Consider the following 22,970-nt stretch of genomic DNA (forward strand, 5'->3'; position numbering starts at 1 on the left):
TGAGTTGAAGAGCTGAGGGACAACGCCCAGGCCCAGAGTTCAGACCCCATGACTGGACCCAAAAAAAAAAAAAGAAAAAAGAAATACAAATGTTGGAAGTGGTACTGTGGCTCAAGTGGAAGAGCACTAGCCTTGAGCTGAAGAGCTCAGGGACAGTGCCCAGAGTTCAAGCCCCAGGACCAACAAAAAAAACAAAAACAAAAAAAATGTTTATTTCTTACCAGAAAATGGTTAGCTAATATTCAAGGACTTGATAACTAATAAGTAATTAGGGAGTCTGGGAAAAATCACCTAATCCTTATGCTGTCAGTTTGCTTCTTTGTAAATGGAAAAGTAACTTAAGATTGTCTCTAAAATACTATGGCTTTATCTGAACATAGAGTATTTAGGACAAAGTTATTGAGAAACATTAGATGGGTGGATGTTTTAAGATGTAATGTTGTATGGTGGAAGGGCAATATTTTGGAATTAGGTAATAGAATGTTCAAGTCTATTTCTCAGTTCTATGCCTTTAGGCAATTTGACTAAATTCTTCTTTATTTGTAAGTAAAATGGAAGTAGTAGTACTGACCTTGTTATGAGGCTTAAAATTAATACCTATGCCAGGTATGATGATGCAACCTGTAATCACAGCTGCTTTGGTGGCCTAGATAAAGAGGCTCTCTATTCTATTGCATCCGGGGCAAAAGTTAGCAAGACACCCAACTGACTAGCTGGGGGTGGTAAGACATGTCTGTAATACTAGGTAAGTAAAAGGCACAGGTAGTGGGCTAGGAAGGTGGCTCATTGGAGAGCGCTTGCCTTGCATGCCTGAGGCCCTGGGTTCGATTCCTCAGCACCACATAAGCAAAAACAAAAAAGCCGGAAGTGGCGCTGTGGCTCAAGTGGTAGAGCACTAGCCTTGAGCTGAAGAGCTGAGGGACAGCGCCCAGACCCAGAGTTCAGGCCCCACTACCGGACCCAAAAAAAAAAAAGAGGCACAGGTAGTAGGATTATTGTCTGAGGATTGTGTGATTATGCCCCAGGCAAAATTTTGAGATCCTATGCGAAAAATGACTAAAACACAGATGGGCTGGGGGCATAACTCCACTGGTAAGAGTATTTGTCTAGAAAGTGCAAGCAAGGCCTTGAATTCAAATCCCATACTCCTGCCCCCTCCAAAATAATATCTATGAACAAGCATCTTAAAAGAAAATAGCAGAGAGATTATTACTGGCTATGGAAAGTCTTTTACTTAATTTTTTCGTAAGTTTTACCAAAACTCTTAGAGTTTACCATATGCTAGAAAATTCTAAGAGGTTTAAAACATTCAGCTTCACTTCACGCACTCTATGAGTAGGTATTTTTACAGTCATTTGTATTTTAGCTTCAAGAAATTGTGGCATAGTAGTTAAACAACTAGCCCAAGATCACGTAAGTAGTAAATCACAGTGCTAGTCTACATTAAGGATTCAGTTCTTGGATCAGGCTCCTTCTTCTAGTCTTCTCAAGCCAAGTTATCTGCTGATTTCATTAGAAAAAAGAAATCTACAACTGGCTCTAAGACATGGCATATTGAAGTGATTAAATGGTGGTGCTTATGAATAAATCAATCTGTGAGGTTAACAATTTTTATTTCCTCCAAGAGTCAAACCTTTGGAGCACAGCAATTTTTTTTTTCTTTTGTCCATTGTAAGGCTTGAACTCATGGCATGGGCATTGTCCCTGAGCTCTTTTGCTCAAGGCTAGTGCTCTACCACTTTGAACCACAGCTCCACTTCTAGTTTTTGAGTGGTTAATTGGAGATAAGAGTCTTTTGGGGGACTTTTCTGCTCCAAGCTGGCTTTGAATTTGGATCTTCAGATCTGAGTCTGAGTAGCTAGGATTACAGGTGTGAGCCACCTGCCACCGGCAACATTTTTTTTTTTTTTAACATAAAAGTATGATTCGCTGCTGAGGTTTTTTCTACTTTGAGGTCTTTTTTTGCACCTATGCCTGAGAGAAAGCCTACATTAGTAGTTCAAGGGCATGTAACTACTAACCTTGGAGAGTTCAGGCTCTGTTCTCAAAAGGGATCATCCAAAGAACAGGAAATGGACTGGTCAGAGCCTATGGCTTACACTTTGGGCATGCTATGTTGTTAGAAAAAAAAAAGATGACAAAGAAGTGATTCTTGTTTTTGGCAATCTACAGCAGTTCTGTTCTGACTCATACACAAAGGGAGTAAATCCCTAGGAAAGAAATAAAAAGCAGAACAGAGGGGAAAAATAGAATTTCCAGTTCTCTGAGTTTTTATTCAATGACTGCTATCTCAAGATTAAAGCCGAAACTATGACAATGCCAACCACAAAAGATGGGAAAAACACTGTAACCACAAAACAATGGCCCAAATTAGGTAATCAGATATAGAAAGAACTTGGCCAGCAAGGTAGTTTTTTCTTGTCACAATGATGACTGGAAAACTGATAAAAATGATGGGATCTAAAGAAATGTTACAAATGTGAAACCTTCTCACAGACCAGAAACTCCAAATCTGTGAGCCAAAATAAATCTTTTCTTGCAAAACCAAAAAAAGAAAAAAGGAAAAGAAAAAGTACCTTTTTCTTTGAAGACCTCTGAGCTACATAACACCAGGATATCTTTATCTACAAACTCTATTTCTAGAGGAGACAAATGAGAACCAGAAAATCAATGACCAGAACACAAAGAGTACCTTGATGAGCCAGGAATATAGCAATTTATGCTCTAGTTTAGAATATCTGAAGATCAAATCATTCACCCCCGGATAAAAACAGACTGTATTTTATGGCTCTCTCAAATACTCAATACAGACACTGGGTTTTAACTCTCCTTTTTATAGATGAGAAAATGAAGCCACAAGAATCTGTTTATACTTGCCCAGACTGGCAATTGTGTCCGGGGAAATTATATAGAAAATTAACAATATTTTTATTGTTGTTGTTTTGCATTTCCACTGATAGATAGCCTTTAAACTATTTTTAAAGGGTTGAGGATGTAGCTCAGTGGCAAAACACTTGCCTAGAATGTGCAAGTCCCTAGAATTCAATCCCCACCATCACAAAAACATTTTTGAAAACAGATAAATTCTGGATATTATAATTTGGCACAAAGCAGAGCTTACTAAACAAACTGCAGAGAATAGCTATCTTATAGAGAATTTTGCTTGCCTGAAACTTTGTTATGAGGGTGACCATCTCTGATGAATTCCAGGTAGGTGCAATGGGTTTTCCACTATGACTATGGAGAGTTGAATTACCTTCAGTTTTGCCAAACATTTTTTAATGTGCAATACCTGCTTTTAAACTGTCAAGAAATCTGTAAAGCTAAAGCATGATGAAAATAATTGTTAACCTGCTGGATTCCATGAAAGACACATATAAGACTGTGGGGAATACAGTAGACAAAAGACTTGATGTTGGTTTGGAGTAGGGAAATGGAATGTGGCAGGAAGACTATGACATTTCCATTAAATAGACAGATTTTAGTTCTGCAACCAAGCAACTTCATTACTTGTCTTTTAAGCTTCAATTCCTTATTAGAAATAACTTAGAGAACACTTATGTGAGTTGCTGTGAGAATGAAGTGAAGTTTTAATGAGAACATCAAAACTATGCTCAATAAGAAATTAATAGAAAACTATGTTATGAGCTAGAAAATAATACAGATTGTAAGAAAAATAGTTCCTTGGAGTAGGAAGAGATGGCATTTGCATAAACTTAATGTTTGATTTTATGTGTTTTTAATTTCTAAGAGGTTATGAACTCTTGAGAGGGCCATAACTACTACATGTAGCAGATGTGGTTTTTGGTTGTTTTTTTTTCTTCTATGTATTTTCTCTCTATGTAAATATTTGGTGTCAATCTTTAGTCTGGAAACAATAATAGCATCAGTTTTTCCTTGGTGTAATTTACTGATCTATTTTCCTATTGCATAGATCAAAAGCAGATACAGGTGTTTCATAGTTGAAAAAAAATTGCAATGTAGTAGAACCCAATATCTAGCAGCCCAGGACCTTTTGAAGAATGATGGGAAAGATGGGAATGTGGCTTAGTGGTAGAGTACTTGCCTAGCATGCATGAAGCCCTGGATTAATTCTTCAGTACCACATAAACAAAAAAAAGCCAGAAATGGTGTAGTGGCTCAAGTGGTAGAATGATAGCCTTGAGCAAAAGAAGCTTAGGGACAGTGCGCAGGCCCTGAGTTCAATCTCCATGACTGGCAAAAAAAAAAAAAAAAAAAGATTGAAAAGAGTAAAATGAAAGTTGTCTTTTGTGGGTGTGTGCATATGTGCATGTGTTAATTCATTTTTCCCTACAGTAACAAATACCTAAGATAATTAGCATAAAAGAAGAAAGGTTTACATTAGCTTATAGTTTTCAAGATTGCAGTCCATAGTTAGGTGAATCCATTATCTTTGGATCCATTTCTTGTCTCCTCTAGCAAGCCAGCAAATCATGGCAGGGAGCCTGTGGTGGAGCAAGCTGCTCATCTTATGGTGACTGTGAAGAATAAAAGAGAAAAAGGTCTGTGTCCCATAGTTCCTTTTGAGAACATACCCCCATGACCTAAGACTTCCCACCAGGCCTCATGTCTTAATGGTTATACAGCTTCCCATAGTGCCAAGCTGAGGATCAAGTCTTTAAAATAAACACAAGTCTTTAGGGAACAATTCAGACCCAAACTGTAGCAGAATTATTACTTTTTTTCTAGAAAAAAATTCTGGAGCAAAATATTTCATTACTTTTTGTGAATATTATTAATTACATTTTATAGCTATATGAAAATCTGCATTTAACATTGATTGTTCCTCATAGGAGATTCTGGCCATATAACATATCCTATCAATGGGATAGTGCCATCTTTTTTTTTTTTTTTTTTTGTCTGTTATAGGGCTTGAACTCTGGGCTTGGGTGCTGTCCCTGCGTTCTTTAGCACAAGGTGAGCACTCTACTGCTTAAGCCACAATGCCACTTCCAGGTTTTTAGTGGTTTATTGAAGATAAGAGTCTCATGGACTTTCCTGCCGGGGCTGGCTTTGAACCACAATCGTCATATCTCAGCCTCCTGAGTAGCTAGGATTACAGGCTTAGGATTATACCACCACCCAGCTCGATAGTTTTGAGAGTGAAATTTTTATTTTTAAGTCTTCCTCTGGAAAGCTCTCCACTCATCTGTGTAGGACCTCTGTGGAGGCACATACTAAAACACATTGATTTGAGTCCATTTGAGATGCTTTTACACTTTAAACTAATGTATTCATTAAGCAAATACATAATAACAATACATGATTCCATTATGTTTTACCCAGAAATAAGTTTCATTCATTTGTTTTTGAAGGCATGCTAGAGTTTGAATTCAGGGCCTCGAGTTCATTCAGTTTGCTTCTTGGTCCAGCATTCTATCACTAAATCTATGCCCCACATACTTTTTTTGCTGGTTGTTGCGGAGAGTCTTGTGGACTTTTCTGGCTTCTATTCCAATCTTCCAAATCAAAGCTTTCTGACTAACTAGGATCCCAGACATGAGCAATCAGCACTTGGCTAAAACTAAGCACTCATTTTTGCACTTATATACAGATATTTCTTAAAGCTATTTGCACAAGTGGTAAAAGTTCTGTAAGAAAGTATTTTCTAGAAATAATGCCGAACTGCATAATTTGCTGCTAAAACTTATCAGTGGATAACTTAGCTCCCAAGTCTCCCAGTCTCTTATTCAGGGTTTCTTTCTGTATATTACTTCATTATATTGAAGTTGTTTCATTTAACCTATCTCTGTGAAAAATATCGGCATACATAACTTCATGTGCCCAGTTTAGAGACTTTGTACAAAGGCATGTCTGAATCAATTAAATTAATCACTGGATCAATATATATGAAAACTGTAGTATTTTTAATATTAGCTTATATTAGTTATATGGGGGGTTGATTGTTACATCTCCACACATTTACACTGTATTTCAACTTTATTTTGGCATTCTTCTGGAGTTTAAGAAACTGGCCCAGAGATCTTTTTGTTGTTCTGTTTTGAGATGGGATCTTGCTGTGTTGCCCAGGCTGGCAGCAAGCTGAACTCCTGGGCTCAAGTGTTCCTCCTCCCAGTGTAGCTTCTCAAATCATTTGGGATGGGTAGTACCTGGCACGGCCAAGTTCTTATGTTTGTTTTAGTGATGTCAATCACCCCACTGGCTATTTGAGAATTCTGCTACTGGACTGAATGGGTTTTAGGCCACCGTTGCTTTGCCTAACACAGACTGAGTCATACCTGAATGTAAGTAAGCAGCTGTCAGCTTTGTGTTTCTGTAATCTTTTATTTGTCCTGGATTGAGTTCCTCCAGAGCAGAAAGAAACCACAGTATTCATGTCCTGGGCTCAGAATTTAGGTCTGCCACAAAGTAGGCAAACTCAGTAGCTTTTTTTTTTTTTTAAGGTTCCTAACTGGGAGCAGTACTACCAGTGATTTCATGCTACTAACTTCAAATCCCCCACAAGAGGGGTAAAAATCACCTGCATTCATCTAGGCACGTCCTTGAAAGTTCACCATGCCAAGAACTTTTGGTCATTTTTACTTCTTCCCTTTACTTAAAATGGTTCGTAATTTTTGAATGGTGGGGATTGTCTATTACAGTGCAATTGTCACAATCCTCTTATTATTTTAAAATTTCAGTTGTCATTCATAAACGGAGTACAGTGTACTGTGTATGAAAAGCTGGAAGGATCTTCACACATTCACACAGCACTGCAACCAGCATTCAGATCAAGAAAAAGAACGTTTCCAGCTCAGAACCTTCCCACCGAACCAACATGCCCGCCATCCCTCAGAGGTACCCATTATTCTTAAGTACTCTAGCACCCCTGCGTCTTGTGCGGAATTATCTTGGAGGAAGTGGTAGATGGCACGACTAAAACCGCAGACCTGCGCTCGGAGACCCGGGCTTGGTGATCTCCTTTATTGGGCACCCCGTACATTCCTGGGGGTACACAGGGCTCTTTTTGACCCCACCGAGGCTGGTAGTTCTTGAAGAGGGTCCCTCACACCTAGCAAATGGCCGGGCTTCACGCCACAATGGTTGTTCAGCCGACTCCAGCGCGGGCTCACCGCATGCTCTGCACCCTTCGCGTGGGCACCGGTCTCGGGTGTTGGGCAGCCGGGCGTGGCCCTGGGCGCGACCTGCTGGAATGCGATCTGCCGGGGGCGGCGCTGCCGAGCTAGGATGTGAGGCACTCTCTTATTGGCTGAGCTTTCCTATGGGCCAGCCCCAGGCCCTCTCTCTGCGCCCCCATTGGCCGTTGGAGTCCCACTGGCGCCGCTCCCGCCCCACTCCCTTCCTGATGGAAACCTGGTGTGCGTGTGTGTGCGTGTGTGTGTGTGTGTGTGTGTGTGTGTGTGTGTGTGTGTGTGTGTATGTGTGTGTTGGGGGAGGTTAGGAGGCTGAACAGGGGAGGAGGATGAGTGGTCCTCCCGGTAAGGGTGCCCTCGAGAACCAATCAGAAGCCTATGTGGAAAAGAGGCGCAGGGCCAACCAATCATCTTCCGAGGTGCGGTTGGGACCCGCTGACGTGAATGCTGCTGCAGCCAATGGGCGTGCCGCTGTGCGTCCGCTCTTCGGCAGCCGGCCGGGGGCGGTGAAGAGAGCGCGACGGCGGCAGTGGCGGCGTAGCCATCGCTGGACTCCCTGGGAGAGAGAGCGAGGCCCCTCCTCTGCGTCTAGGTGAGAGGCAGGCACGCTACTAGAGGCCTGAGCCGGGAGCCTCCTCTTTGCCCTGCCCTTGCTGAGGCTCCCTGAGGGCTGGCTGGGCTGAGGTGGGGCCGTCGGCCCACCCCGCCCCCACCGTGTCCGTCCGGGGAACCGGGCGCTTACTTCAGCCGGGATGGTCCCTGCGCGGCGTGGCCGGGCCACCGCCCTCTGGAGAGCCGGCTTCCTGAGGGGGCCGGACGGACAGGCCTGGTTTGCCTCGGCGGAGTCGGGGGCGGAGCCGGGGGCGCCGCTCAGGGTGGGAGGCCGCGGAGTGGTGGGGAAGGTGGGGCGGATAGTTGACAGAGGAGCGGGCTCCGGTGCTGGAGGGAGGGTGGTGGCAGAAGCAGGGCCCTGCTTGAGGGATTCCAGGCCCAGAGGAGGAAGAAAGTGATGGGAAAAGGGATGATGCTCAGAAAAAGGGTGTCCTGTGAAGAAGGCGCGGGCCGGGAGGCCGTTGGCAGGCGGTCGGGGTTCGGGAGGGATCAGCTGAGAAGGAAGGGGAAGTAGGTTTGGGTTCGCTACACATATGGGAGACACGTGGACTGAAACCAGAAGGTGACTGCGGGGAGAGGTTTTCTTTTAGTGTGATATATGGAAGGAGACTGCTTGACCAGAAGACGTTACTTGGCCTGCTGAAAAAGTATACAGGAATAGTTGAGGTAGATATATGTATGGTAGCTGAAAGGCTGTAAATCTTTTATGAGTAACGAGCAACGGCGGAGTCAGGAGAACCAAATGTCTCAGGTTCATAGGGTTCATTCACTACTCATGAAGGACTGAACAATCAGACTTGTTAACTCTCACTCCTGAGGCTGGTCATACCTTGCACCTTCTTCCTCTTTCCATGCTGATTAGTTTGCTTGAGCAGCACAAACGTACCCTGTCTGCAGTAATGGGCATACACGTTTACTTTAGGTGAATCGCTTCCTTCTTTAACAGTTAAGTAGAATGATAGTTTAATGGCAACATGGGAAGAAACTATTGGAAAATCTGCCCTAGAGGGTTGTTTCTCAATTATCTTGTTGGGCGTGTGTAATACAGCATAAAAATGATGCAAGATCTCTATACATTAACACCAATGAGGCTTAATGTGTAAGTATAGTTCTCTATAAAAATGCATCAATTTATTTTTAATATATTTTTTATTGTAAAGATACTGTACAGAGGGGTTACAGTTACATGAGCAAGGTAATGAGTACATTTCCTACGAGCATTGTTACCCACTCCTTTGTTTTTCCCCTACCATTCCTTCCCTTCCCACCTCCTCAACTCCTCCCTCCCCCTGTCCAAAGTTGTAAAGTTCGTTTTCAACATTGTGTCTTGAAAATGCATCAGTTTAATGTAGTGGAATTTGATTATGTCTTTCACTTCTTGAGAAAATTTCAGCCCTGATAAGAGAAGAGTTTTTGTAGCTAAAAAAAGGTTTAAAATTCTTCTCAATCGGGAAAGAGTCATGTACAGTGGTAGCATGTATGGGACTCTGGGTTCCATCCTAGCACTGAACAATAAAAGGTAGGAAAGAAAGACCTGGTATGTGTGTATAAACACACACACACACACACACACACACACACACACACATCAATCACTGTTAGTGCCTTTTTGTTTGAAGCTTTTGGAATTTTTATTTGTGAAGTATTTATTGGAAGAGTTTGAAGACAGAGAAGTGCCATATCCAGTATATTTGGGTGAAAGAGATAATTTCTGTTTGTGTGGAAGGACAAAAGGATTGTGAAGAGTTACAGTGTACAGGACAGAGCAACAAGAACAGTTGTTATAGGCTGTTTCCTTGTTCACCAGATCAACAAAGCATTGTAACTAATGAATCATCATTCTTTAAGAGGTAGAAATTATTTCTTGATAACACTATTCACTGTGATCACATTTTACTGTAGTAATAGAATACTTAAGCACTGAGGACCTTCATTAGTAATAGAATAAATACTTAAGCACTGATGACCCTCAGAGAAGAGAATTAATTTAAGTGATGTGGAGTTAGGAAAAGTTTCCTGGAAAAGGTGAGTTTTCAGCCATCACTTGAAGTAGGAGATGGGAGTCTGGATTATTAGAAGATACAAGAATGAAAATCCAGTAATTTGGGTTTAGTTATAAGCAGCTCTGGACAAGAATCACAAATGTATTTTTAAATTATTATGTTGCTATAGAAGTGATGTACAGAGGGCTTACAGTTATATGGGTCATGTAATGAGTACATTTCCTTTAGTACATTGTCATCTGTTGCCTCATTTTCTCCCAGTCCCTCCTTCCCATCTCCACCCACAGAGTTGTACAGTTCACTTTCATCAATGTCCAGTGAGCTTCACTACTGGACTTTTTTGCCCCTTTTCCCTTGAGTTCTGTTGCCTTCTCCCCCACCGTCCCAAAGATATACGTGTGAATACACCATAAAAAAACTAAAAACTAATTTAAAAAAGAAAGTATTTTGTTTCTATATCTTGGAGTTTGTTTTAGTATGTATATTATTTTATATAAATATGATGAGGCACTTAAGCATTGCGCCTTTGTGTTTCTTCTTAGGAATATCTTCTTTTGGTCTCACTGTGTGTATCAAGGATCCTGTATAATTTGTCATATCCCAGTGCATTTTAGATCTAACTTCTGCATATCAGAGAGAACATCTGAGAGATGGCTTACCTCACTTAACAAGAAGAACCATGAATTTAAAAGGTTTATATTTTTTGCTTTTTCTTTTTTTGCCAGTCCTGGGGCTTGAACTCAGGGCCTGGGCACTGTCCCTGTACCTCTCTGTGCTCAAGGCTAAAGCTCTACCACTTGAGCCACAGCACCACTTCAGCTTTTTCTGAGTAGATTATTGGTGATAAGACTCTCATAGATTTTCCTGCCCTTAGCTGGCTTTAAACAAAGATTCTCAGATCTCAGCCTCCTGGGTAGCTAGGATTATAGATATGAGTCGCTGGTGCCTGACTTAAAAGAGTTGTTTGTTTATTTGTTTTGTCAGTTGTGGGGCTTGAACTCTGGGCCTGGGCCCTGTCCCTCAGCTCTTCAGCTCAAGGCTAGCTCTTTACCACTTTAGCCATAGTGCCACTTCCAGCTTTTTCTGTTTATGTAGTGCTGAGGAATTGAACCCAGGGCCTCATGCATGCAAGGCAAGCACTCTACCACTGAGCCACCTTCCCAGCCCTTAAAAAGAGTTTTTAAGGAGAAAGATTTAAATGAACATTTGGAGTGTAGAAATCAACTAAGCCTCTAAACGCAGTTTAGTTGATATATAATAGTTCTGGGTGGTAGCTAGGAGAGAATTATTTGATGGATTGAAGATAATAAAGGGAAGTGCACAAAAACATTTTTTGGATAGTCAAGAGAATGTCATTTTGAGGTAGATTTGATCATCAACCTTTTTTTGAGTTTTACATTAGAGTGTAGTGATAGTGGCAAATTTTATTTGACACTGTTGTGCCAGATATTCTTTGCACGAATCATCTTTTGATTATCTATTTTATGGGTGAGAGAGCTGAAGACAGATGTAGCCTGCCTAAAGGCATACTAGCTAGTAGATGACAGGTCAGGATTAGCAAAAATGAGCAATAATGTTAAATCAAGTATTGGCTTGAGGGCTGGGAAGGTAGCTCAGTGGTAGAGTGCTTGCCTTGCATGCCTGAGGCTCTGGGTTTGATTCCTCAGCACCACATAAGCCAAAAGAAAAAAGCCGGAAGTGGCGCTGTGGCTCGAGTGGTAGAGCGCTAGCCTTGAGCTGAAGAGCTGAGGGACAGCGCCCAGGCCCAGAGTTCAGGCCCCAAGACCGGACCCCCCCCCCCCAAAAAAAAAAAAAAAAGTATTGGCTTGATACCAGGCATTTTGTTAAATGCTAAGGATTCGAAGTTGAGAAGAAAATATAAAGGTCAGGTCTCAGCCAGACCTGTTATAGAAGAAGAGCAAGTGATGAAGGAAAAAGTTTACTTGTAGAGATTTTAAGAGCTACTGAGGAATTTACTATTTGGAAATTTTTAAGACAGAAGAAAATGTTCAGAAGTGCTTAAGACTCAGAAGAACATGATTGAGAAAAAACAATTGAGTTAGATAAGGAAAAAAGAAATGTGAATTTAGTGTCCAGAAAGCCAACATAAATTAAAATATGGGCTGATAATTATGCTTAATGGCAGGTATTGTACAAATTTAAATTTGTGGTGTAATCATAATTATGATCAAACTCACAGAATGGATGATGACAGGGCTCCTTGTAATGCTTTAATTGGGCTATAAAGATCCTGAATGGCCTGTGAATTTTAACAGATACACACCTGTTAAAATGTTTTTAAAAATAAGCATAATATTTGTATAAAAGCAATTGGGTGAAAGCCAACTATAAGAGTAATAAGCAAACAGTGGGGGAATATGTAGGTTAGAATTTGGGGTGATAGAAAAGATAGTCTTATTTCAGTACCAACTCCATATGAACCCCATGGGAAGGCCTTATTCCCATGTTGGAAATGATGAGGTTGTAATGGTGGGAACACATTGAAAGATGAGATTTGTTTAATCTGCAGGATCAGGTTACTAAAGGTGTGGTCTGGACTTCAATATTTGTTTTCTTAGAGTTTAAGGTTAAAACCAGGAACTACTCATAGAATTGAGTCCTTTGACTCTTTTGCCTAAATATCCTTTCTTCTTTCCATACATTGTTTTTGTAGTTCTTCTCTTTAGTGGGTTTGTAAAGGGCTTAGTTTTTAGTTCAGTATAAATAGTATGAAAGCTGGAGGGGATGTGGACAGAAGGGAACCTTACTGCATTGTTGGTGGGAGTGTAAACTTGTTCAACCACTTTGGAAAGCAGTATGGAGGTTCCTCAAAAGACTCCACATAGAGTCAGTCCCCTATGACCCAGCAATCCCACTTTTGGGCATTTACCCAAATGTTCACAAACAAGACCACACTAAAGCTACCAGCATGACTATGTTTATTGCAGCACTATTTACTATAGCTAAGATATGGAACCAACCCAGATACCCCAACAGAAAGAATGACATTGCCCCATTTGTTAGGAAATGGAAAGACTTGGAAAAAATTATATTAAGTGAAGTAAGCCAGGCCCTAAGAAACATAGGTCCCATGGTTTCCCTTATTTGCAATATCTAGTATATGTCTGAGTCAAGCAGAAAAGGTCAGATAAGGTGATGTTAGGGAAATGAACCCTAAGATACGTACTCAAATGTTTTTTTTCTTTCATTCGATTGTTTCTAACGCATTTATAAGATTATTTCTTTGTTGCTTTGTATGTCCTTCCCCCACAGTATAACCCCTGTTTTCACTGTATTTGATGTTGGTATAATTTGTGGAGGGGAAGGGGAAAAACAAATCGTTTAAATAGGGATACAGGTGGACCCATTGCAACAATGAGATGTACAAGTCCTTATGTGGGAAACGAACTTTACAACTTTCATGGGGGGTGGAGGAGGGAGGGGGGCAGGGAGGATTGGGTGGGGGGGGAGGGATGGGAAGGGATGGGAAGTGGAAACAAAGGAGGAGGCTACAATGCTTGATAAGAAATGTACTCAATATCTTGCCCATGTAATTGTAACCCCTCTGTACAGTATTTTCACAATAAAAAAAAAGAAATTAAAAAAATAGTATGAAAATATTATGGGCATAATTTATATGTAACTAATCAATTTAAATGGCTAGAAATTTATCAGTGTTTTATTCTCAAACAAATATTAAGAAAATAAGCCTGTCTTATTAGGTAATTATTCCCCAAATAAACTAGTAGGATTTTCTCTAGGGACCAAAACAGTTTGATTCCAATTTTCTAAATGAAGAAGAAAGAAACTTTTTTTTTTTTTTTTTGGGTCCAGTAGTGGGGCCTGAACTCTGGGCCTGGGCGCTGTCCCTCATCTCTTCAGCTCAAGGCTAGCGCTCTACCACTTGAGCCACAGCATCACTTCCGGCTTTTTCTGTTTATGTGGTGCTGAGAAATCCAACCCAGGGCCCCGTAGCATTACTTCTTGCTCCTTGTCTTCTCTGCCTGCCATACTTGTCATTGATCCCTGAGGGTATAGTTAGATTCTTGATGTATTAGAGAGGATGTATTATTTTTAATATCCTACATTTACTTTGACAGAGTTATCTTAGAAAGCAGGTACCCATTAAATCATTAGTGAATAAATGAATAATTGATGTTTTATTTCAGCTTATAAGAAACCATATAGGTCTGGGAATATTCCTGAGTTACAGAGTACTTTCATAGCATGCACTGCAAAATAAAAAAAATTGATATTTTATTGAAAGTAGTTAGTGCCTAAAGAATGAATTGTGTTTAGTAAATTTAAACTCTTTTGCTCTATTTTGGGCAATTTAAAGAAGAAAACTACTGGACCTATCTTAAGAAGCTGTTAAAGGTAAACTTCTTCTGTAAACTTGTATTAATAAAAATTGCTATTAAAAGCTAGATGCTGTTGGGTCATGCCTATAATCCTTGCTATTCAGGAGGTTGAGATCTGAGGATTACAGTTTGAAGACTGCTGGGGCAGGAATGTGCAAGTATCTCTTAAGTTTCAAAAGCCAGAAATGGAGCTTTGGCTCAAGTGGTAAAGCTCTAGACTTGAGCAAAAATACTTAAGGACAGTGTCCACACCCTGTAGAACTGGCACAAAAATAAATAGGTTAAAATTGCTAACAGTGGGCTGGGAAGTTGGCTCAGTGGTAGAGCGCTTGCCTTGCATGCTGAGGCCCTGGGTTCTATTCCTCAGTACCACATAAGCAAAAAAAAAAAAAAAGCCAGAAGTGGTGCTGTGGCTCAAGTGGTAGAGCACTAGCCTTGCCTTGAGCTGAAGAGCTGAGGGACAGCGCCCAGGCCCAGAGTTCAGGCCCCACGACCGGACCCAAAAAAGAAAAAAAAATTGATAACAGTGCATACATCACCAACCTTATCAATTGTGAGCTTGTGGCCAGTCTAGCTTCCACCTCTTCCCTCTTTAGTTTGAAACAGATTTTTTTTAAGTATTACCATATAATGTAGTATATACTGGGCATTAATAAAAACAGTTATGACAATACAGCTGATTGTAGACACTTGATTACCAAGTGAGATGAAAATTTGTTCATGTTAGTATAGTTTGAGACTTGAACATTTAATCTATTTTTTCTTAAGAGTCACTCATTTGCATTTTCTAAAAGTATTTCTCATCTCATAAGACTTGTACATTTTAATAATGCATTTTTGACAGCTATATAAGGGTGGACACTGAATATACAAGGTATGATTACAAGACAGAATGTAATGTTATATTGGTAGAGAGAGACTTTTAATTGGAAATTGGCATTGTTTTGAAATGTAAGTTGTATTGATAGCTGTAGACACGGAGAAAGGACATTTAGGGAGGGAAGTGATGGTGATCACATGGATAAAGAATATAGTTACGAAAAAAAATCCAACTTTAACTCAGAATAAGTTCTATGTAAATCTGTACCTTTTCATTTTTTAGACCTGTACAATATTGGCATGGTAGTGGTCTTACCTCAGTTCTTGATAAAAGCCAGTTAGTGCACTTTGTGATTATATCATTGGCCATGGTGAACTATGTGGCACATTCTGTTAAAAAGTATCAATGTCTTCTAAATATCTTGCACCATATGTAAAAATAGATCTACTTTGGCTAGAACATGGGTATCTGCCAATTAGCTCTCAAATATAAGTCACTTTGAAACTAAGTGGTAGCTTTTTTTGTGAATACACATGCATTTAACTTAGTAAGTATTAAGCATTTGACAACCATGTGACAATTTTAACATTAATTTGAAATATGTTGTTTATTTCAGTTTTTGAGAACTCTTTGGATTTAGAAACTGTATACTGTTATATCTTATTATGAAGTATTCTAATAATAAAATCTTAAAGTATATTCCATAATGCAGATCTTTTACATTTTTTTGTTTGCTTTTTTTTCCCAGTACTGTTAGCTCTCTTCCCATAGCTTAGCACACTCCTTCCCTTCTCCACAGCTTAGCATGCTCTCTTCCTAGGCAACACTAGGCCCATGTAGTAGTAAAGGCAGTAAATAATAAACTTCCAACCTTCTTTACCTTGGGATGGCACTTCTCTGGGGCAGCTACCACCATCTAAGGCAACAAGAGCCCCTTAGAGTGACCTTCAGCTTTGGACAGCTTTGGACCCCTTATCTACTATTAGGATAGCAGCCATAAATCCTAGTCCGCCATGATGAAGCCCCTGGCCCACACATCCACACCAGGGTCTCTGCCTCCTAGCCCCTCCTAAACCTCCTAGGTTATATAGGTCACCGTAGACAATAGCCAGTGCTTCTTCTCACTTCTCCCTTGTGAGAAGGGCACTTACTGGACCCCTTTCCCAGCAATAAACCTTTCTTTGTTTTCTGTACCTGGATGTCTGTGTGGTTCTCTGGCAAAGTCTAATAATCTTTCAGGTACTGAAGTTTGGACTTGGAGTTCCATGCTCTATCATTGGAGCCATACTTCAAATCCTGCTTTTTGCTAGTTATTTTGGAGGCAATCTCATGGACTTTCTGCTTCATCCAGCTTCAAACCTTGATCCTCTGGATCTCGGCCTCCCAAGTAGCTAGGATAACAGGTGTGAGCACCTGGCAAACTAGCCCAGTTCTTAATTGGATTCTTAGGGCAAAAAAAGCCATAGCCATTTTATTTTATTTTTGTATTTTTGGAGACTAAAGTATTGCTCTGTAGTTCAGACTGGCCTTGAATTTTCAGACCTGTCCAAACACACTCAGATTACAAGTGTGTACCACCATGCTTGGAAATAAAGCCAGTTTAATAAATATGTAGGAATGATTTTACAAAAGATTTTGGAGTAGATTTATGGTACTTTATATACATGAGATATGGTTACTGTCTATCTGAATTCATAGGAAGAAGAATATTTAAGAATGGATAAATCCTTAAATAGTTTTTTTCTCCAAGAGATAAAGGAAGACTGTTCTTTGACATACCTTGCTATTAAACAGTTAAGATGTCTGGAGGGAAGGATTTGTTAAAGCATCTTGAAGTTCACATATGTATTGAAATAACTTCTACAAATAATAAAGGGTTTTTGGCAGGCAAAGAATTGGTTCTCAGTGGTCATTCTCAGGAGCCCCTGAGAATCATCATCAACTTAATTTGGAAGGATAGTCTTAAATAAGTTACTTTGAAAATGTGTTTTTTAGTTTGGGTATAAGGTTTCATATTTGTAATTATAGCTACTAGGTAGTCTAGGATATGGAAGATTGTGGTGCAAGGGCTACCTGGGAAAGAAGTTGAAATGCCCATCTTAATCAATGAAAAAAAAAAAGCCAAAGTGTGGTCTACACCTGTCATTCCAGCTACTGGTGAAGCATAAATAGGATCAAGATCCAGGCTAGCCCTGGGCATACACACAATATCATATTGTAAAAAATACCTAAAAGCAAAATGTCTGGGTTGTGGCACAGGTGGTAGAACACCTGCCTAACAAGGCCCTGAATTCAAATCTCAGTGTTGCCAAAGAAAATAGGGTTTTGAAAACTTTTGGATTGTGTTTATATTATAGCCATGGTAATGTTTATTAGCATAAACAGAATACATAGAGTAAGAATCCTGAAAATTAGCTGATAGTGGGACTTATGACTGCAGAGCTAGCCTAAAAATGGTAAATATTCGTTGAATTAGTGATAACCTTTGGAGTTAATAATTCCCTAAGTATTGTAAGACCTGGAAACAACTCATTCTAATGCATAGTGGTAGAAGTACATACTTAAGAGCCTGGAGCCTCCTTCCTCTTCAGTGAATTAAGAAAGTGACTAGAAAAGTTATTTTGCTTGCCACAAAGCCACTTGGTTATATCAACAGTGTAGTAATTCATTGCTTTGAATTTTTTAGTCTTTTTATGTTTTTGAAAAATTTGGCATCTCCATTCTAGATCTCAGTATCCACTAGAGGAAATTGCTTAAGTTTTTAGCACTGTGACTTTGATAAATTGACTAAGAATTTCTTGAATTTTTATACTCTGATGTCTATGTTGCCATACTTTCACCCCATCCTTAGTGTAATAGCCCACAATTTCAGGGCTTATTAATACTACTCTCATTTTTATATCTTTTTGGTTTGATTATCTGCTTGATAGCATTTAGTTGCATGATGTGACTCTGAACTTTGCAAAGTTTTAAAGATAAATTTTTTTTTTTTTGCCTTTTGAGTAGGTTTATTTTTTAAAATTTACTTTATTGTTATTTTAGAGGTGATATACAGCAGGGTTACATTTACATGTGTTAGGTATGTAAATTTGTGTACAGCATTATCTATTCCTCCATTTTCTCCATTCCCTACCTCTCATCTCCACCCATGAATTGCATAGTTCACTTTCATCAATTTCTAGTGCACTCCATTGCTGCACTTTTCTTATTCCTCGGACTCGGTACCCTCCCCTCACTCTCCCACAGATGTGCACATAAATACCCTGTATATAAGGTAAAGAATACAGAGTCATCAGAAAAAGAAAAAAATTTTAAGAAAAAAGTCCCTTGTTTTCATATCTTTGGCATTCATTTCAGTAAATATATATTATTTTATTTGCATATGAAGAGGCTTTTGGGTTTTGCACTTTGGTGATTTTTCTCCTAAGATTATCCTCTTTTGGTCTCACTGTATGTGAGTATCTAGAATCCTGTGTCATTTGTCATATTCTAATGCATTTTAGATCTAACTTCTGCATATTGGGGAGAACATGCACCATTTTGTCTCTCTGATCTTGCCTTACCTCATTTAACATGATTTGTTCTAGTTCCAAACATTTCCCTGCAAATGGCATTATTTTATTCTTTCTGATGGCTGTGTAAAATTCCATTGTGCATAGGTACCCACATTTTTGGGTCTACTTATCTGTTGTGGGGCATCCGGGTTGTTTCTATATAAGAAAATACTTTTGACAAGAGAGTTTGTGGTGGGATTTAGTCATTTAAAGACATTCCTGTAGCTATTCCTTCTCACAGAAAACTGCCATATTGTCCTAACCTGCAATACTAGCTACTTGGGAGGTAGAAAGAAGGGGAAGGGTCAAAGTCTAGTCCTGACAAAAGTGCAAGACCCTATCTGAAAGTACACTAATAAGCAAAAAGACTGGGAATGTGGCTCACGTGGTAGGCCCTTAGTTCAATCCCCAGTGCTTAAAAAAAAATTGTAACTTTTGAGTGTGAATGTGTGGTAGAGGCTCTTTCAGCATGGCTAAGGGCTTTAGAGTTCTCTTGAGTTTCTTTACCTGTGTACCTTTTGTCATTGATATGCTAATATGCCTTGCTAATCTGATTGGATATGAAGTATAGAGTTTCCCTGTCCCATTTACCTCAAAATTTCCTTGGAGGACTGAAGGACTGTTTTTAGTTTCCCTATTAAGAACAGATTCAGAAGGTACCTGAAAAAAGGATACACAACAGAATTAGAGAGGTAATATAGAATATCAATGAAGCAGGATCTTCAGAGCACTTCATACCTTAGCAAAATTACGATTTTACTTATTTTTGAGAGATTACTTTTGGTGAATTGGACTTGAATTAAACTACACCTGATATATAATTAGTAATTTACATGAGGCAGTTTTTGAGTAAACCTATAATCTATGTATAGTCTATTCCAGATAAACAAGATACATTTTAATGTAACATCAGTTTTACTGAGTAATTTTAATTATTTACTTTTAATGGATTTTTAAGTAAAACAGGATATTTGATTGCTTTGTTTGCAAAATTTGAAAGATCCATATTTAGTAATACACTTAAAAGTTTAGTGTGACCTGAACACTGTTTCATTCTGATAATACTATAATAATACTAGGATGCATTTTTTTTTTTGTTTTTTTTGGTCAGTTGTGGGGCTTGGACTCTGGGCCTGGGTACTGTCCCTCAGCTCTTCAGTTCAAGGCCAGTGTTCTACATGAGCCACAGTGCCACTTCCGATTTTCTGGTGGTTTATTGGAGATACGAGTCTCACAGAGTTTCCTGCCCAGGCTGGCTTTGAACCCTGATCCTCAGATCTCAGCCTCCTAAGTAGCTAGGATTACAGGCATGAGCCACAGATGCCCAGCTACGATAAATTTTTTTATCTTAATATGAAAACATTTTTATTAAGGTAAGGAGTAAAGATAGAATAATAGTTTTATTTTAAAAAATAAAGGGAAACACTCTTTAAATGAATGTATTCTCCCTAAAATGAAATGTTTTTTTCCAAACAGTAGGATACCTCCTCCCCCAATCTCAGTGAGCTATTACGAACATTTTTTCCTATTTATTATTCTGTATTAACAAGCTATGTGTAAAGTGAACATAGCCCTTTCTGATAGGTTTTATAGTAGAGAAATTATTACCCTATCAGTTTGGGCCTTGAACTTTAGAAACAGGAACAAAAGAAAATTGATATTACTGCAATTTTTAAGATTTCTGCAAAGCATATGATTTTAATTCCATATTAAAATTTCCTTAGATGAAGTTGATTTCTCTTCTCCTTTTCCATCCTTTCTCTTCTTCTCCCTCTTCCCTCCTTCTTCTCTTTCCCTTTTTCCTTCCATTTCCTTTCCATCCTTATTCCTTTCCCTTTCCCTTTTCGCTTTCCTTTTCCTTTGTTTCCCCTTTCTTTCTTTTTCCTTTCCCTTCCCTGATACAGGAACTGAACATATAAAACATAACATTTTTTAGAATAATGTCGTAGGCATATTTTAGGCCTGTGAAAGTACCATGCTATGGAGCAACAGTTTTGTACATTAATGTACAAAATAGTTATCCAGTGGCCTGAGAACTAATGAACTCACTAAGAAGAAATACCTTAGACATTGGTGAAAACAGGGCAGTTAGATATTGTTCTATCAGTGCCTGTGTAGGCAAACAGAGTGGCCATTATGTCTACTTCAATGGGTGCTTAGAACAGTGTTGGACACTAGCATCTTTTATTGAAGAAAGCAATGTTAACCAAGACGCTAGAGCTATTCTTTTGTTTGTGGAAAAATGCCTGATAAGCCTTAATTTTTGAAAAAAGAAAAAAATCATCCATTATTTGTACTTAACTACAGTAAGTAGTTTGTACACTTCGAGTTTGCATTTAGGATTTTTATTTGTTCCTTATATTTTATTTTCATAAGAAGTTTTATGTTGAGCCTTAACCAAAACACTAAAGAATCCATGGTGTATATATGGTTTAAAACATTTATTGGCATATAATAAACATATGGACCTCTGGTTCCAGATATGCCCTCAAGGAGGAAATCTTTTTTTTTGGTCTGTCGTGGGGCTTGAACTCTGGGCCTGGGCACTTGTCCCTACGCTCTTCAGCTCAAGGCGAGTGCTCTACCACTTGAGCCACAGCACCACTTCTGTTTTTTTAGTGGTTTATTGGAGATAAGAGTTTCACAGACTTTCCTGCCCAGGTTGGCTTTAAACTGTGATCTTCAGATCTCAGCCTTCTGAGTAGCTAGGATTACGGGCTTGAGCCTCCAGCGCCTGGCTCCAAGGAGGAAATCTTAACAGTGTATACTAACAGAGAGGGTACTTCACAGTCTTAATTAAAAGAAACAGCTCTTTTTTTTTTGTATCAGTCTTGTTTGTTAAAAAAATTCACAGGAGGTCACTGTTTGGATTAAGGTCTTATACTATGCCCTAACATACCAGACTGAAAATCAAAGTGGAATCACTCATATAATAGTTGCATAGCACCAAGCAGAAACTAAGCTGCTTGTGTGATTTCTGAGAAATCTGGATTAGACCAGTAACAGCCATATTTCCCAAATAGCCTAGTTTCATTTGATATGATAGTAAAGTTATCTCTGCCTTAATACAAATAAGGAAAACATTAACTAGCCTGATTTATTTTGTAGTGCTAGAGATTGAACCCAGGGACTCATGAATGCTAGGCTAGCATTCTTACCACTGAGCCATACCCCTGACTCTCTAAGTAACGTGATGTTAGCCAATCAGTTATTTTTCTAATCTATTTACCTTTTCCACTTTACAAGGAAAGTAACTTTATTAAAATCACCAATCACATTCTGTGTTTCTGCTTCATCCATCTTTTCATTTTCTTTCCCTCCCTGCCTGCCTCCCTCCTTCCCTCCCTTTCTTCTTCCCTTCCTTCCTCCCTTCCTTCCTCTTTCTTTCTTTCACTCTTTTTCTCTCTTTCTTTCTTTTTCTCTCTTTCTTTCCTTCCTTCTCTTTCTTTCCTTCCTTCTCTCTCTTTCTTTCTTTCTTTCTTTCTTTCTTTCTTTCTTTCTTTCTTTCTTTCTTTCTTTCTTTCTTTCTTTCTTTCTTTCTTTCTTTCTTTCTTTCTTTCTTTCTTTCTTTCTTTCTTTCTTTCTTTCTTTCTTTTATAAAATCAAACTCTTGATTCTGGGGGAAATCTGTAATCCCAAATACACAGTGCAGAAAGATCAAGATTTGAGGTCAGCTAAGGCAAAAAATTAGCAAACCCAATCTAAATAAGCTAGTGCCAAGGGTAGCTGGCACTTATAGCCTTATCTATATGAGAGACCTATCATATGATAGGTCTGAAGCTGGCCCTGGGCAAAATCACAACATCTTTCTGAAAAATGACTAAAAGCAAAAAACTGTTATGGGTGTGCCTTGGAGTATTACTAGACAGTGTAACCTCCTAGACTTAAGCTTCAGTACTACTTGAAAAGAAAATCCCAAAAGTACCTGACCTCTTAAGCTGGGCATGTGGCATTACACCTGTACTTAGTCCTCCAAGCAGGAAGTTCTTGAATTGAATGCCAGCCTGTATTACATAGTCAGAACTCATCTCAAGGGAAAGAAAAATAAATAAATAAAAACAGAAAACTACTGAGAGAGAAACAAACAGAGCCTCTTTTGCTCAGTCTATTGGAGTACTTGTTTTGTTTTATAGAATGAAGTGTTGTTTTATAGAATAGGAAATAAAACCAATTATGATTGTTAAACTAAATGACAATATTGTCCTTTCACAGATTTGGTGACTGAAGAAGAGACCCAGAGACTACTGATTACTCCCAAGTCACCTTGAGGAGCACAGGAGAGGTAGTGCTGATCCTTTTGAAGTGATCTGTCTTCCTTAAGGAGCCCAGAGGATTCTAAGTATGTCCTACTTTGGCCAGACATCTTTTTGTATTGGGCTCATGATATTTGGTTTCATGGTTACAATGATTGGTGTGCATTGTGAAAGAATACACAAACTTCAGATTTATTATGGTATACAGGTTACTGGAAAAAACTGCAAAGCTTTTTGTTGGAAAACATGCTC

General features: G+C 39.1%; 1 protein-coding gene across 3 annotated transcripts in view; it reads left to right on the plus strand.

The window, feature by feature from the left end:
* The first annotated feature begins 7,610 nt into the window (after positions 1 to 7,610).
* The window catches only part of Far1 (fatty acyl-CoA reductase 1), a 53,244-nt gene continuing 37,884 nt past the window's right edge, over positions 7,611 to 22,970 (plus strand). For 2 of the 3 annotated variants that reach the window (XM_070019434.1, XM_070019436.1), the window contains exons 1-2: positions 7,611 to 7,707; positions 22,678 to 22,804. The gene's annotated coding sequence lies outside the window, so the exon portion shown is untranslated. The remainder of the gene's footprint in view (positions 7,708 to 22,677; positions 22,805 to 22,970) is intronic. The other variant, XM_070019435.1, reaches the window with a different exon arrangement.

This window comes from Dipodomys merriami, unplaced genomic scaffold (genome assembly GCF_024711535.1).
Source record: "Dipodomys merriami isolate MVZ:Mamm:240054 unplaced genomic scaffold, mDipMer1.0.p SCAF_133, whole genome shotgun sequence".
Lineage (NCBI taxonomy): Eukaryota > Metazoa > Chordata > Mammalia > Rodentia > Heteromyidae > Dipodomys > Dipodomys merriami.